The sequence below is a fragment of the Lithobates pipiens genome, unplaced genomic scaffold (assembly GCF_037356315.1).
Source record: "Lithobates pipiens isolate NorthernLeopardFrog02 unplaced genomic scaffold, aLitPip1_a1.2 Scaffold_30, whole genome shotgun sequence".
NCBI lineage: Eukaryota > Metazoa > Chordata > Amphibia > Anura > Ranidae > Lithobates > Lithobates pipiens.
The window spans coordinates 149,070,752-149,080,549 of NW_027507791.1; the positions used below are offsets into that span (position 1 = coordinate 149,070,752).

Sequence of the window (9,798 nt, forward strand, 5' to 3'; positions counted from 1 at the left end):
TTACAACTCTCTTGACAAAAGCCAAGGTGGTCACCTCGGGCAATCGAGAGGAAAAATACAGAAGGTCGCCAAAGCCAACAACATGATGGAAAAAAGCCTACGGCACCTGGTATTCCCAGGCGGTCTCCCATCCAGGTACTAACCAGGGCCGACCCTGCTTAGCATCCGAGATCAGACGAGATCAAGCGCATTCAGGGTGATGTGGCCGTAGGCAATCTTACGCCCTACTTACAACTCTCTTGACAAAAGCCAAGGTGGCCACCTCGGGTAATAGAGAGGAAAAATACAGCAGGTCGCCAAAGCCAACAACATAATGGAAAAAAGCCTACGGCACCTGGTATTCCCAGGCGGTCTCCCATCCAGGTACCAACCAGGCCCGACCCTGCTCAGCATACGAGATCGAGCGCATTCAGGGTGATGTGGCCGTAGGCGATCTTGCACCCTACTTACAACTCTCTTGACAAAAGCCAAGGTGGTCACCTCGGGCAATCGAGAGGAAAAATACAGCAGGTTGCCAAAGCCAACAACATAATGGAAAAAAGCCTACGGCACCTGGTATTCCCAGGCGGTCTCCCATCCAGGTACTAACCAGGCCCGACCCTGCTTAGCATGCGAGATCAGACGAGATCGAGCGCATTCAGGGTGATGTGGCCGTAGGCGATCTTGCACCCTACTTACAACTCTCTTGACAAAAGCCAAGGTGGTCTCCTCGGGCTATGAAGAGGAAAAATACAGCAGGTCGCCAAAGCCAACAACATAATGGAAAAAAGCCTATGGCACCTGGTATTCCCAGGCGGTCTCCCATCCAGGTACTAACCAGGCCCGACCCTGTTTAGCATCCGAGATCAGACGAGATCGAGCGCATTCAGGGTGACGTGGCTGTAGGCGATCTTGCACCCTACTTACAACTCTCTTGACAAAAGCCAAGGTGGTCACCTCAGGCAATCGAGAGGAAAAATACAGCAGGTCGCCAAAGCCAACAACATAATGGAAAAAAGCCTACGGCACCTGGTATTCCCAGGCGGTCTCCCATCCAGGTACTAACCAGGCCCGACCCTGCTTAGCATCTGAGATCAGACGAGATCGAGCGCATTCAGGGTGATGTGGCCGTAGGCATCCTTGCATCCTACTTACAACTCTCTTGACAAAAGCCAAGGTGGTCACCTCGGGCAATCGAGAGGAAAAATACAGCAGGTCGGCAAAGCCAACAGCATAATGGAAAAAAGCCTACGGCACCTGGTATTTCCAGGCGGTCTCCCATCCAGGTACTATCCAGGCCCGACCCTGCTTAGCATCCGAAATCAGATGAAATCGAGCGCATTCAGGGTGATGTGGCCGTAGGCGATCTTGCACCCTACTTACAACTCTCTTGACAAAAGCCAAGGTGGTCACCTCGGGCAATCGAGAGGAAAAATACCGCAGGTCACCAAAGCCAACAACATAATGGAAAAAAGCCTACGGCACCTGCTATTCCCAGGCGGTCTCCCATCCAGGTACTAACCAGGCCTGACCCTGCTTAGTATCCGAGATCAGACGAAGTCGATCGCATTCAGGGTGATGTGGCCGTAGGCGATCTTGCAGCCTACTTACAACTCTCTTGACAAAAACCAAGGTGGTCACCTCGGGCAATCGAGAGGAAAAATACAGCAGGTCGCCAAAGCCAACAACATAATGGAAAAAAGCCTACAGCACCTGGTATTCCCAGGCGGTCTCCCATCCAGGTACTAACCAGGCCCGACCTTGCTTAGCATCCGAGATCAGACGAGATCGAGCCCATTCAGGGTGACGTGGCCGTAGGCGATCTTGCACCCTACTTACAACTCTCTTGACAAAAGCCAAGGTGGTAACCTCGGGCAATCGAGAGGAAAAATACAGCTGGTCGCCAAAGCCAACAACATAATGGAAAAAAGCCTACAGCACCTGGTATTCCCAGGTGGTCTCCCATCCAGGTACTAAGCAGGCCCGACCCTGCTTAGCATCCGAGATCAGACGAGATCGAGCGCATTCAGGGTGATGTGGCCGTAGGCGATCTTGCACCCTACTTACAACTCTCTTGACAAAAGCCAAGGTGGTCACCTCGGGCAATCGAGAGGAAAAATACAGCAGGTCGCCAAAGCCAAAAACATAACGGAAAAAAGCCTACGGCACCTGGTAATCCCAGGCGGTCTCCCATCCAGGTACTAACCAAGCCCAACCCTGCTTAGCATCCGAAATCAGACGAGATCGAGCGCATTCCGGGTGATGTGGCCGTAGGCGATCTTGCTCCCTACTTACAACTCTCTTGACAAAAGCCAAGGTGGTCAACTCGGGCAATCAAGAGGAAAAATACAGCAGGTCGCCAAAACCAACAACATAATGGAAAAAAGCCTACGGCACCTGGTATTCCCAGGCGGTCTCCCATCCAGGTACTAACCAGGCCCGACCCTGCTTAGCATCTGAGATCAGACGAGATCGAGCGCATTCAGGGTGATGTGGCCGTAGGCGATCTTGCACCCTACTTACAACTCTCTTGACAAAAGCCAAGGTGGTCACCTCGGGCAATCAAGAGGAAAAATACAGCAGGTCGCCAAAGCCAACAACATAATGGAAAAAAGCCTATGGCACCCGGTATTCCCAGGCGGTCTCCCATCCAGGTACTAACCAGGCCCGACCCAGCTTAGCATCCGAGATCAGACGAGATCAAGCGCATTCAGGGTGATGTGGCCGTAGGCGATCTTGCACCCTACTTACAACTCTCTTGACAAAAGCCAAGGTGGTCACCTCGGGCAATCGAGAGGAAAAATACAGCAGGCTGCCAAAGCCAACAACATAATGGTAAAAAGCCTACGGCACCCGGTATTCCCAGGTGGTCTCCCATCCAGGTACTAACCAGGCCCGACCCTGCTTAGCATCCGAGATCAGACGAGATCAAGCGCATTCAGGGTGATGTGGCCGTAAGCGATCTTGCACCCTACTTACAACTCTCTTGACAAAAGCCAAGGTGGTCACCTCGGGCAATCGAGAGGAAAAATACAGAAGGTCGCCAAAGCCAACAACATGATGGAAAAAAGCCTACGGCACCTGGTATTCCCAGGCGGTCTCCCATCCAGGTACTAACCAGGGCCGACCCTGCTTAGCATCCGAGATCAGACGAGATCAAGCGCATTCAGGGTGATGTGGCCGTAGGCAATCTTACACCCTACTTACAACTCTCTTGACAAAAGCCAAGGTGGTCACCTCGGGTAATCGAGAGGAAAAATAGAGCAGGTCGCCAAAGCCAACAACATAATGGAAAAAAGCCTACGGCACCTGGTATTCCCAGGCGGTCTCCCATCCAGGTACCAACCAGGCCCGACCCTGCTCAGCATACGAGATCGAGCGCATTCAGGGTGATGTGGCCGTAGGCGATCTTGCACCCTACTTACAACTCTCTTGACAAAAGCCAAGGTGGTCACCTCGGGCAATCGAGAGGAAAAATACAGCAGGTTGCCAAAGCCAACAACATAATGGAAAAAAGCCTACGGCACCTGGTATTCCCAGGCGGTCTCCCATCCAGGTACTAACCAGGCCCGACCCTGCTTAGCATCCAAGATCAGACGAGATCGAGCGCATTCAGGGTGATGTGGCCGTAGGTGATCTTGCCCACTACTTACAACTCTCTTGACAAAAGCCAAGGTGGTCTCCTCGGGCTATCGAGAGGAAAAATACAGCAGGTCGCCAAAGCCAACAACATAATGGAAAAAAGCCTACGGCACCTGGTATTCCCAGGCGGTCTCCCATCCAGGTACTAACCAGGCCCGACCCTGCTTAGCATGCGAGATCAGACGAGATCGAGCGCATTCAGGGTGATGTGGCCGTAGGCGATCTTGCACCCTACTTACAACTCTCTTGACAAAAGCCAAGGTGGTCTCCTCGGGCTATCGAGAGGAAAAATACAGCAGGTCGCCAAAGCCAACAACATAATGGAAAAAAGCCTACGGCACCTGGTATTCCCAGGCGGTCTCCCATCCAGGTACTAACCAGGCCCGACCCTGTTTAGCATCTGAGATCAGACGAGATCGAGCGCATTCAGGGTGACGTGGCTGTAGGCGATCTTGCACCCTACTTACAACTCTCTTGACAAAAGCCAAGGTGGTCACCTCGGGCAATCGAGAGGAAAAATACAGCAGGTCGGCAAAGCCAACAGCATAATGGAAAAAAGCCTACGGCACCTGGTATTTCCAGGCGGTCTCCCATCCAGGTACTAACCAGGCCCGACCCTGCTTAGCATCCGAAATCAGACGAGATCGAGCGCATTCAGGGTGATGTGGCTGTAGGCGATCTTGCACCCTACTTACAACTCTCTTGACAAAAGCCAAGGTGGTCACCTCGGGCAATCGAGAGGAAAAATACCGCAGGTCACCAAAGCCAACAACATAATGGAAAAAAGCCTACGGCACCTGGTATTCCCAGGCGGTCTCCCATCCAGGTACTAACCAGGCCTGACCCTGTTTAGCATCCAAGATCAGACGAGGTCGATCGCATTCAGGGTGATGTGGCCGTAGGCGATCTTGCAGCCTACTTACAACTCTCTTGACAAAAGCCAAGGTGGTCACCTCGGGCAATCGAGAGGAAAAATACAGCAGGTCGCCAAAGCCAACAACATAATGGAAAAAAGCCTACGGCACCTGGTATTCCCAGGCGGTCTCCCATCCAGGTACTAACCAGGCCCGACCTTGCTTAGCATCCGAGATCAGACGAGATCGAGCGCATTCAGGGTGATGTGGCCGTAGGCGATCTTGCACCCTACTTACAACTCTCTTGACAAAAGCCAAGGTGGTCACCTCGGGCAATCGAGAGGAAAAATACCGCAGGTCACCAAAGCCAACAACATAATGGAAAAAAGCCTACGGCACCTGGTATTCCCAGGCGGTCTCCCATCCAGGTACTAACCAGGCCTGACCCTGTTTAGCATCCAAGATCAGACGAGGTCGATCGCATTCAGGGTGATGTGGCCGTAGGCGATCTTGCAGCCTACTTACAACTCTCTTGACAAAAGCCAAGGTGGTCACCTCGGGCAATCGAGAGGAAAAATACAGCAGGTCGCCAAAGCCAACAACATAATGGAAAAAAGCCTACGGCACCTGGTATTCCCAGGCGGTCTCCCATCCAGGTACTAACCAGGCCCGACCTTGCTTAGCATCCGAGATCAGACGAGATCGAGCGCATTCAGGGTGATGTGGCCGTAGGCGATCTTGCACCCTACTTACAACTCTCTTGACAAAAGCCAAGGTGGTCACCTCGGGCAATCGAGAGGAAAAATACAGCAGGTCGCCAAAGCCAACAACATAACGGAAAAAAGCCTACGGCACCTGGTAATCCCAGGCGGTCTCCCATCCAGGTACTTACCAGGCCCGACCCTGCTTAGCATCCGAGATCAGACGAGATCGAGTGCATTCAGGGTGATGTGGCCGTAGGCGATCTTGCACCCTACTTAAAACTCTCTTGACAAAAGCCAAGGTGGTCACCTCGGGCAATCGAGAGGAAAAATACAGCAGGTCGCCAAAGCCAACAACATAATGGAAAAAAGCCTACGGCACCTGGTATTCCCAGGCGGTCTCCCATCCAGGTACTATCCAGGCCCGACCCTGCTTAGCATCCGAAATCAGACGAGATCGAGCGCATTCAGGGTGATGTGGCCGTAGGCGATCTTGTACCCTACTTACAACTCTCTTGACAAAAGCCAAGGTGGTCACCTCGGGCAATCGAGAGGAAAAATACCGCAGGTCGCCAAAGCCAACAACATAATGGAAAAAAGCCTACGGCACCTGCTATTCCCAGGCGGTCTCCCATCCAGGTACTAACCAGGCCTGACCCTGCTTAGCATCCGAGATCAGACGAGATTGAGCCCATTCAGGGTGACGTGGCCGTAAGCGATCTTGCACCCTACTTGCAACTCTCTTGACAAAAGCCAAGGTGGTAACCTCGGGCAATCGAGAGGAAAAATACAGCTGGTCGCCAAAGCCAACAACATAATGGAAAAAAGCCTACAGCACCTGGTATTCCCAGGTGGTCTCCCATCCAGGTACTAAGCAGGCCCGACCCTGCTTAGCATCCGAGATCAGACGAGATCGAGCGCATTCAGGGTGATGTGGCCGTAGGCGATCTTGCACCCTACTTACAACTCTCTTGACAAAAGCCAAGGTGGTCACCTCGGGCAATCGAGAGGAAAAATACAGCAGGTCGCCAAAGCCAAAAACATAACGGAAAAAAGTCTACGGCACCTGGTAATCCCAGGCAGTCTCCCATCCAGGTACTAACCAGGCCCGACCCTGCTTAGCATCCGAGATCAGACGAGATCGAGCGCATTCAGGGTGATGTGGCCGTAGGCGATCTTGCACCCTACTTACAACTCTCTTGACAAAAGCCAAGGTGGTCACCTCGGGCAATCGAGAGGAAAAATACAGCAGGTCGCCAAAGCCAACAACATAATGGAAAAAAGCCTACGGCACCTGGTATTCCCAGGCGGTCTCCCATCCAGGTACTAACCAGGCCCGACCTTGCTTAGCATCCGAGATCAGACGAGATCGAGCGCATTCAGGGTGATGTGGCCGTAGGCGATCTTGCACCCTACTTACAACTCTCTTGACAAAAGCCAAGGTGGTCACCTCGGGCAATCGAGAGGAAAAATACAGCAGGTCGCCAAAGCCAACAACATAACGGAAAAAAGCCTACGGCACCTGGTAATCCCAGGCGGTCTCCCATCCAGGTACTTACCAGGCCCGACCCTGCTTAGCATCCGAAATCAGACGAGATCGAGCGCATTCAGGGTGATGTGGCCTTAGACGATCTTGCACCCTACTTACAACTCTCTTGACAAAAGCCAAGGTGGTCACCTCGGGCAATCGAGAGGAAAAACACAGCAGGTCGCCAAAGCCAACAACATAATGGAAAAAAGCCTACGGCACCTGGTATTCCCAGGCGGTCTCCCATCCAGGTACTAACCAGGCCTGACCCTGCTTAGCATCCGAGATCAGACGAGATCGAGCGCATTCAGGGTGATGTGGCCGTAGGCGATCTTGCACCCTACTTACAACTCTCTTGACAAAAGCCAAGGTGGTCACCTCGGGCAATCGAGAGGAAAAATACAGCAGGTCGCCAAAGCCAACAACATAATGGAAAAAAGCCTACGGCACCTGGTATTCCCAGGCGGTCTCCCATCCAGGTACTAACCAGGCCTGACCCTGCTTAGCATCCGAGATCAGACGAGATCGAGCGCATTCAGGGTGATGTGGCTGTAGGCGATCTTGCACCCTACTTACAACTCTCTTGACAAAAGCCAAGGTGGTCACCTCGGGCAATCGAGAGGAAAAACACAGCAGGTCGCCAAAGCCAACAACATAATGGAAAAAAGCCTACGGCACCTGGTATTCCCAGGCGGTCTCCCATCCAGGTACTAACCAGGCCTGACCCTGCTTAGCATCCGAGATCAGATGAGATCGAGCGCATTCAGGGTGATGTGGCCGTAGGCGATCTTGCACCCTACTTACAACTCTCTTGACAAAAGCCAAGGTGGTCACCTCGGGCAAACGAGAGGAAAAATACAGCAGGTCGCCAAAGCCAACAACATAATGGAAAAAAGCCTACGGCACCTGGTATTCCCAGGCGGTCTCCCATCCAGGTACTAACCAGGCCTGACCCTGCTTAGCATCCGAGATCAGACGAGATCGAGCGCATTCAGGGTGATGTGACTGTAGGCGATCTTGCACCCTACTTACAACTCTCTTGACAAAAGCCAAGGTGGTCACCTCGGGCAATCGAGAGGAAAAATACAGCAGGTCGCCAAAGCCAACAACATAATGGAAAAAAGCCTACGGCACCTGGTATTCCCAGGTGGTCTCCCATCCAGGTACTAACCAGGACTGACCCTGCTTAGCATCCGAGATCAGACGAGATCGAGCGCATTCAGGGTGATGTGGCTGTAGGCGATCTTGCACCCTACTTACAACTCTCTTGACAAAAGCCAAGGTGGTCACCTCAGGCAATCGAGAGGAAAAACACAGCAGGTCGCCAAAGCCAACAACATAATGGAAAAAAGCCTACGGCACCTGGTATTCCCAGGCGGTCTCCCATCCAGGTACTAACCAGGCCCGACCCTGCTTAGCATCCGAGATCAGACGAGATCGAGCGCATTCAGGGTGATGTGACTGTAGGCGATCTTGCACCCTACTTACAACTCTCTTGACAAAAGCCAAGGTGGTCACCTCGGGCAATCGAGAGGAAAAATACCGCAGGTCGCCAAAGCCAACAACATAATGGAAAAAAGCCTACGGCACCTGCTATTCCCAGGCGGTCTCCCATCCAGGTACTAACCAGGCCTGACCCTGCTTAGCATCCGAGATCAGACGAGATTGAGCCCATTCAGGGTGACGTGGCCGTAGGCGATCTTGCACCCTACTTACAACTCTCTTGACAAAAGCCAAGGTGGTAACCTCGGGCAATCGAGAGGAAAAATACAGCTGGTCGCCAAAGCCAACAACATAATGGAAAAAAGCCTACAGCACCTGGTATTCCCAGGTGGTCTCCCATCCAGGTACTAAGCAGGCCCGACCCTGCTTAGCATCCGAGATCAGACGAGATCGAGCGCATTCAGGGTGATGTGGCCGTAGGCGATCTTGCACCCTACTTACAACTCTCTTGACAAAAGCCAAGGTGGTCACCTCGGGCAATCGAGAGGAAAAATACAGCAGGTCGCCAAAGCCAAAAACATAACGGAAAAAAGCCTACGGCACCTGGTAATCCCAGGCGGTCTCCCATCCAGGTACTAACCAGGCCCGACCCTGCTTAGCATCCGAGATCAGACGAGATCGAGCGCATTCAGGGTGATGTGGCCGTAGGCGATCTTGCACCCTACTTACAACTCTCTTGACAAAAGCCAAAGTGGTCACCTCGGGCAATTGAGAGGAAAAATACAGCAGGTCGCCAAAGCCAACAACATAATGGAAAAAAGCCTACGGCACCTGGTATTCCCAGGCGGTCTCCCATCCAGGTACTAACCAGGCCAGACCCTGCTTAGCATCCGAAATCAGACGAGATCGAGCGCATTCAGGGTGATGTGGCCTTAGGCGATCTTGCACCCTACTTACAACTCTCTTGACAAAAGCCAAGGTGGTCACCTCGGGCAATTGAGAGGAAAAATACCGCAGGTCGCCAAAGCCAACAACATAATGGAAAAAAGCCTACGGCACCTGCTATTGCCAGGCGGTCTCCCATCCAGGTACTAACCAGGCCTGACCCTGCTTAGCATCCGAGATCAGACGAGATCGAGCGCATTCAGGGTGACGTGTCCGTAGGCGATCTTGCACCCTACTTACAACTCTCTTGACAAAAGCCAAGGTGGTCACCTCGGGCAATCGAGAGGAAAAATACAGCTGGTCGCCAAAGCCAACAACATAATGGAAAAAAGCCTACAGCACCTGGTATTCCCAGGTGGTCTCCCATCCAGGTACTAAGCAGGCCCGACCCTGCTTAGCATCCGAGATCAGACGAGATCGAGCGCATTCAGGGTGATGTGGCCGTAGGCGATCTTGCACCCTACTTACAACTCTCTTGACAAAAGCCAAGGTGGTCACCTCGGGCAATCGAGAGGAAAAATACAGCAGGTCGCCAAAGCCAACAACATAATGGAAAAAAGCCTACGGCACCTGGTATTCCCAGGCGGTCTCCCATCCAGGTACTAACCAGGCCTGACCCTGCTTAGCATCCGAGATCAGACGAGATCGAGCGCATTCAGGGTGATGTGGCTGTAGGCGATCTTGCACCCTACTTACAACTCTCTTG

At 52.6% G+C, this 9,798-nt stretch overlaps 23 non-coding genes and 20 pseudogenes across 23 annotated transcripts; all 43 read right to left on the bottom strand.

The window, feature by feature from the left end:
* Positions 1-94: 94 nt before the first annotated feature.
* On the bottom strand, positions 95-213 carry LOC143953237 (5S ribosomal RNA). Its single transcript, XR_013268338.1, has one exon. It is a non-coding gene; the product is annotated as a 5S ribosomal RNA (ribosomal RNA).
* A 109-nt stretch (positions 214-322) lies between these two features.
* Positions 323-431, bottom strand: LOC143948859 (5S ribosomal RNA; annotated as a pseudogene).
* Positions 432-540: 109 nt separating this feature from the next.
* LOC143950297 (5S ribosomal RNA) lies at positions 541-659 on the bottom strand. Its single transcript, XR_013265712.1, has one exon. It is a non-coding gene; the product is annotated as a 5S ribosomal RNA (ribosomal RNA).
* A 109-nt stretch (positions 660-768) lies between these two features.
* On the bottom strand, positions 769-887 carry LOC143944773 (5S ribosomal RNA; annotated as a pseudogene).
* A 109-nt stretch (positions 888-996) lies between these two features.
* LOC143951441 (5S ribosomal RNA) lies at positions 997-1,115 on the bottom strand. The gene has a single exon (XR_013266713.1). It is a non-coding gene; the product is annotated as a 5S ribosomal RNA (ribosomal RNA).
* A 109-nt stretch (positions 1,116-1,224) lies between these two features.
* LOC143954818 (5S ribosomal RNA) lies at positions 1,225-1,343 on the bottom strand (annotated as a pseudogene).
* Positions 1,344-1,452: 109 nt separating this feature from the next.
* On the bottom strand, positions 1,453-1,571 carry LOC143948495 (5S ribosomal RNA; annotated as a pseudogene).
* A 109-nt stretch (positions 1,572-1,680) lies between these two features.
* Positions 1,681-1,799, bottom strand: LOC143944634 (5S ribosomal RNA; annotated as a pseudogene).
* A 109-nt stretch (positions 1,800-1,908) lies between these two features.
* LOC143951278 (5S ribosomal RNA) lies at positions 1,909-2,027 on the bottom strand. The gene has a single exon (XR_013266565.1). It is a non-coding gene; the product is annotated as a 5S ribosomal RNA (ribosomal RNA).
* Positions 2,028-2,136: 109 nt separating this feature from the next.
* Positions 2,137-2,255, bottom strand: LOC143945597 (5S ribosomal RNA; annotated as a pseudogene).
* Positions 2,256-2,364: 109 nt separating this feature from the next.
* Positions 2,365-2,483, bottom strand: LOC143951442 (5S ribosomal RNA). Its single transcript, XR_013266714.1, has one exon. It is a non-coding gene; the product is annotated as a 5S ribosomal RNA (ribosomal RNA).
* Positions 2,484-2,592: 109 nt separating this feature from the next.
* Positions 2,593-2,711, bottom strand: LOC143943740 (5S ribosomal RNA; annotated as a pseudogene).
* A 109-nt stretch (positions 2,712-2,820) lies between these two features.
* Positions 2,821-2,939, bottom strand: LOC143951785 (5S ribosomal RNA). Its single transcript, XR_013267024.1, has one exon. It is a non-coding gene; the product is annotated as a 5S ribosomal RNA (ribosomal RNA).
* Positions 2,940-3,048: 109 nt separating this feature from the next.
* On the bottom strand, positions 3,049-3,167 carry LOC143953238 (5S ribosomal RNA). Its single transcript, XR_013268339.1, has one exon. It is a non-coding gene; the product is annotated as a 5S ribosomal RNA (ribosomal RNA).
* Positions 3,168-3,276: 109 nt separating this feature from the next.
* On the bottom strand, positions 3,277-3,385 carry LOC143948860 (5S ribosomal RNA; annotated as a pseudogene).
* A 109-nt stretch (positions 3,386-3,494) lies between these two features.
* Positions 3,495-3,613, bottom strand: LOC143952619 (5S ribosomal RNA). Its single transcript, XR_013267779.1, has one exon. It is a non-coding gene; the product is annotated as a 5S ribosomal RNA (ribosomal RNA).
* Positions 3,614-3,722: 109 nt separating this feature from the next.
* On the bottom strand, positions 3,723-3,841 carry LOC143950298 (5S ribosomal RNA). The gene has a single exon (XR_013265713.1). It is a non-coding gene; the product is annotated as a 5S ribosomal RNA (ribosomal RNA).
* Positions 3,842-3,950: 109 nt separating this feature from the next.
* LOC143945017 (5S ribosomal RNA) lies at positions 3,951-4,069 on the bottom strand (annotated as a pseudogene).
* Positions 4,070-4,178: 109 nt separating this feature from the next.
* LOC143944544 (5S ribosomal RNA) lies at positions 4,179-4,297 on the bottom strand (annotated as a pseudogene).
* A 109-nt stretch (positions 4,298-4,406) lies between these two features.
* Positions 4,407-4,525, bottom strand: LOC143946970 (5S ribosomal RNA; annotated as a pseudogene).
* A 109-nt stretch (positions 4,526-4,634) lies between these two features.
* LOC143950911 (5S ribosomal RNA) lies at positions 4,635-4,753 on the bottom strand. The gene has a single exon (XR_013266232.1). It is a non-coding gene; the product is annotated as a 5S ribosomal RNA (ribosomal RNA).
* A 109-nt stretch (positions 4,754-4,862) lies between these two features.
* LOC143946971 (5S ribosomal RNA) lies at positions 4,863-4,981 on the bottom strand (annotated as a pseudogene).
* Positions 4,982-5,090: 109 nt separating this feature from the next.
* On the bottom strand, positions 5,091-5,209 carry LOC143950913 (5S ribosomal RNA). The gene has a single exon (XR_013266234.1). It is a non-coding gene; the product is annotated as a 5S ribosomal RNA (ribosomal RNA).
* Positions 5,210-5,318: 109 nt separating this feature from the next.
* On the bottom strand, positions 5,319-5,437 carry LOC143951839 (5S ribosomal RNA). The gene has a single exon (XR_013267073.1). It is a non-coding gene; the product is annotated as a 5S ribosomal RNA (ribosomal RNA).
* A 109-nt stretch (positions 5,438-5,546) lies between these two features.
* LOC143951154 (5S ribosomal RNA) lies at positions 5,547-5,665 on the bottom strand. The gene has a single exon (XR_013266452.1). It is a non-coding gene; the product is annotated as a 5S ribosomal RNA (ribosomal RNA).
* Positions 5,666-5,774: 109 nt separating this feature from the next.
* LOC143948340 (5S ribosomal RNA) lies at positions 5,775-5,893 on the bottom strand (annotated as a pseudogene).
* Positions 5,894-6,002: 109 nt separating this feature from the next.
* LOC143951280 (5S ribosomal RNA) lies at positions 6,003-6,121 on the bottom strand. The gene has a single exon (XR_013266567.1). It is a non-coding gene; the product is annotated as a 5S ribosomal RNA (ribosomal RNA).
* Positions 6,122-6,230: 109 nt separating this feature from the next.
* On the bottom strand, positions 6,231-6,349 carry LOC143944420 (5S ribosomal RNA; annotated as a pseudogene).
* A 109-nt stretch (positions 6,350-6,458) lies between these two features.
* LOC143950914 (5S ribosomal RNA) lies at positions 6,459-6,577 on the bottom strand. Its single transcript, XR_013266235.1, has one exon. It is a non-coding gene; the product is annotated as a 5S ribosomal RNA (ribosomal RNA).
* Positions 6,578-6,686: 109 nt separating this feature from the next.
* On the bottom strand, positions 6,687-6,805 carry LOC143946887 (5S ribosomal RNA; annotated as a pseudogene).
* A 109-nt stretch (positions 6,806-6,914) lies between these two features.
* Positions 6,915-7,033, bottom strand: LOC143951386 (5S ribosomal RNA). The gene has a single exon (XR_013266663.1). It is a non-coding gene; the product is annotated as a 5S ribosomal RNA (ribosomal RNA).
* A 109-nt stretch (positions 7,034-7,142) lies between these two features.
* Positions 7,143-7,261, bottom strand: LOC143954366 (5S ribosomal RNA). Its single transcript, XR_013269364.1, has one exon. It is a non-coding gene; the product is annotated as a 5S ribosomal RNA (ribosomal RNA).
* A 109-nt stretch (positions 7,262-7,370) lies between these two features.
* On the bottom strand, positions 7,371-7,489 carry LOC143950679 (5S ribosomal RNA). The gene has a single exon (XR_013266024.1). It is a non-coding gene; the product is annotated as a 5S ribosomal RNA (ribosomal RNA).
* A 109-nt stretch (positions 7,490-7,598) lies between these two features.
* On the bottom strand, positions 7,599-7,717 carry LOC143943423 (5S ribosomal RNA; annotated as a pseudogene).
* Positions 7,718-7,826: 109 nt separating this feature from the next.
* Positions 7,827-7,945, bottom strand: LOC143944750 (5S ribosomal RNA; annotated as a pseudogene).
* A 109-nt stretch (positions 7,946-8,054) lies between these two features.
* LOC143952143 (5S ribosomal RNA) lies at positions 8,055-8,173 on the bottom strand. Its single transcript, XR_013267349.1, has one exon. It is a non-coding gene; the product is annotated as a 5S ribosomal RNA (ribosomal RNA).
* A 109-nt stretch (positions 8,174-8,282) lies between these two features.
* LOC143947996 (5S ribosomal RNA) lies at positions 8,283-8,401 on the bottom strand (annotated as a pseudogene).
* Positions 8,402-8,510: 109 nt separating this feature from the next.
* Positions 8,511-8,629, bottom strand: LOC143951281 (5S ribosomal RNA). The gene has a single exon (XR_013266568.1). It is a non-coding gene; the product is annotated as a 5S ribosomal RNA (ribosomal RNA).
* Positions 8,630-8,738: 109 nt separating this feature from the next.
* LOC143952106 (5S ribosomal RNA) lies at positions 8,739-8,857 on the bottom strand. The gene has a single exon (XR_013267315.1). It is a non-coding gene; the product is annotated as a 5S ribosomal RNA (ribosomal RNA).
* A 109-nt stretch (positions 8,858-8,966) lies between these two features.
* On the bottom strand, positions 8,967-9,085 carry LOC143945751 (5S ribosomal RNA; annotated as a pseudogene).
* Positions 9,086-9,194: 109 nt separating this feature from the next.
* LOC143948046 (5S ribosomal RNA) lies at positions 9,195-9,313 on the bottom strand (annotated as a pseudogene).
* Positions 9,314-9,422: 109 nt separating this feature from the next.
* On the bottom strand, positions 9,423-9,541 carry LOC143951282 (5S ribosomal RNA). Its single transcript, XR_013266569.1, has one exon. It is a non-coding gene; the product is annotated as a 5S ribosomal RNA (ribosomal RNA).
* A 109-nt stretch (positions 9,542-9,650) lies between these two features.
* LOC143954367 (5S ribosomal RNA) lies at positions 9,651-9,769 on the bottom strand. The gene has a single exon (XR_013269365.1). It is a non-coding gene; the product is annotated as a 5S ribosomal RNA (ribosomal RNA).
* Positions 9,770-9,798: the final 29 nt, after the last annotated feature.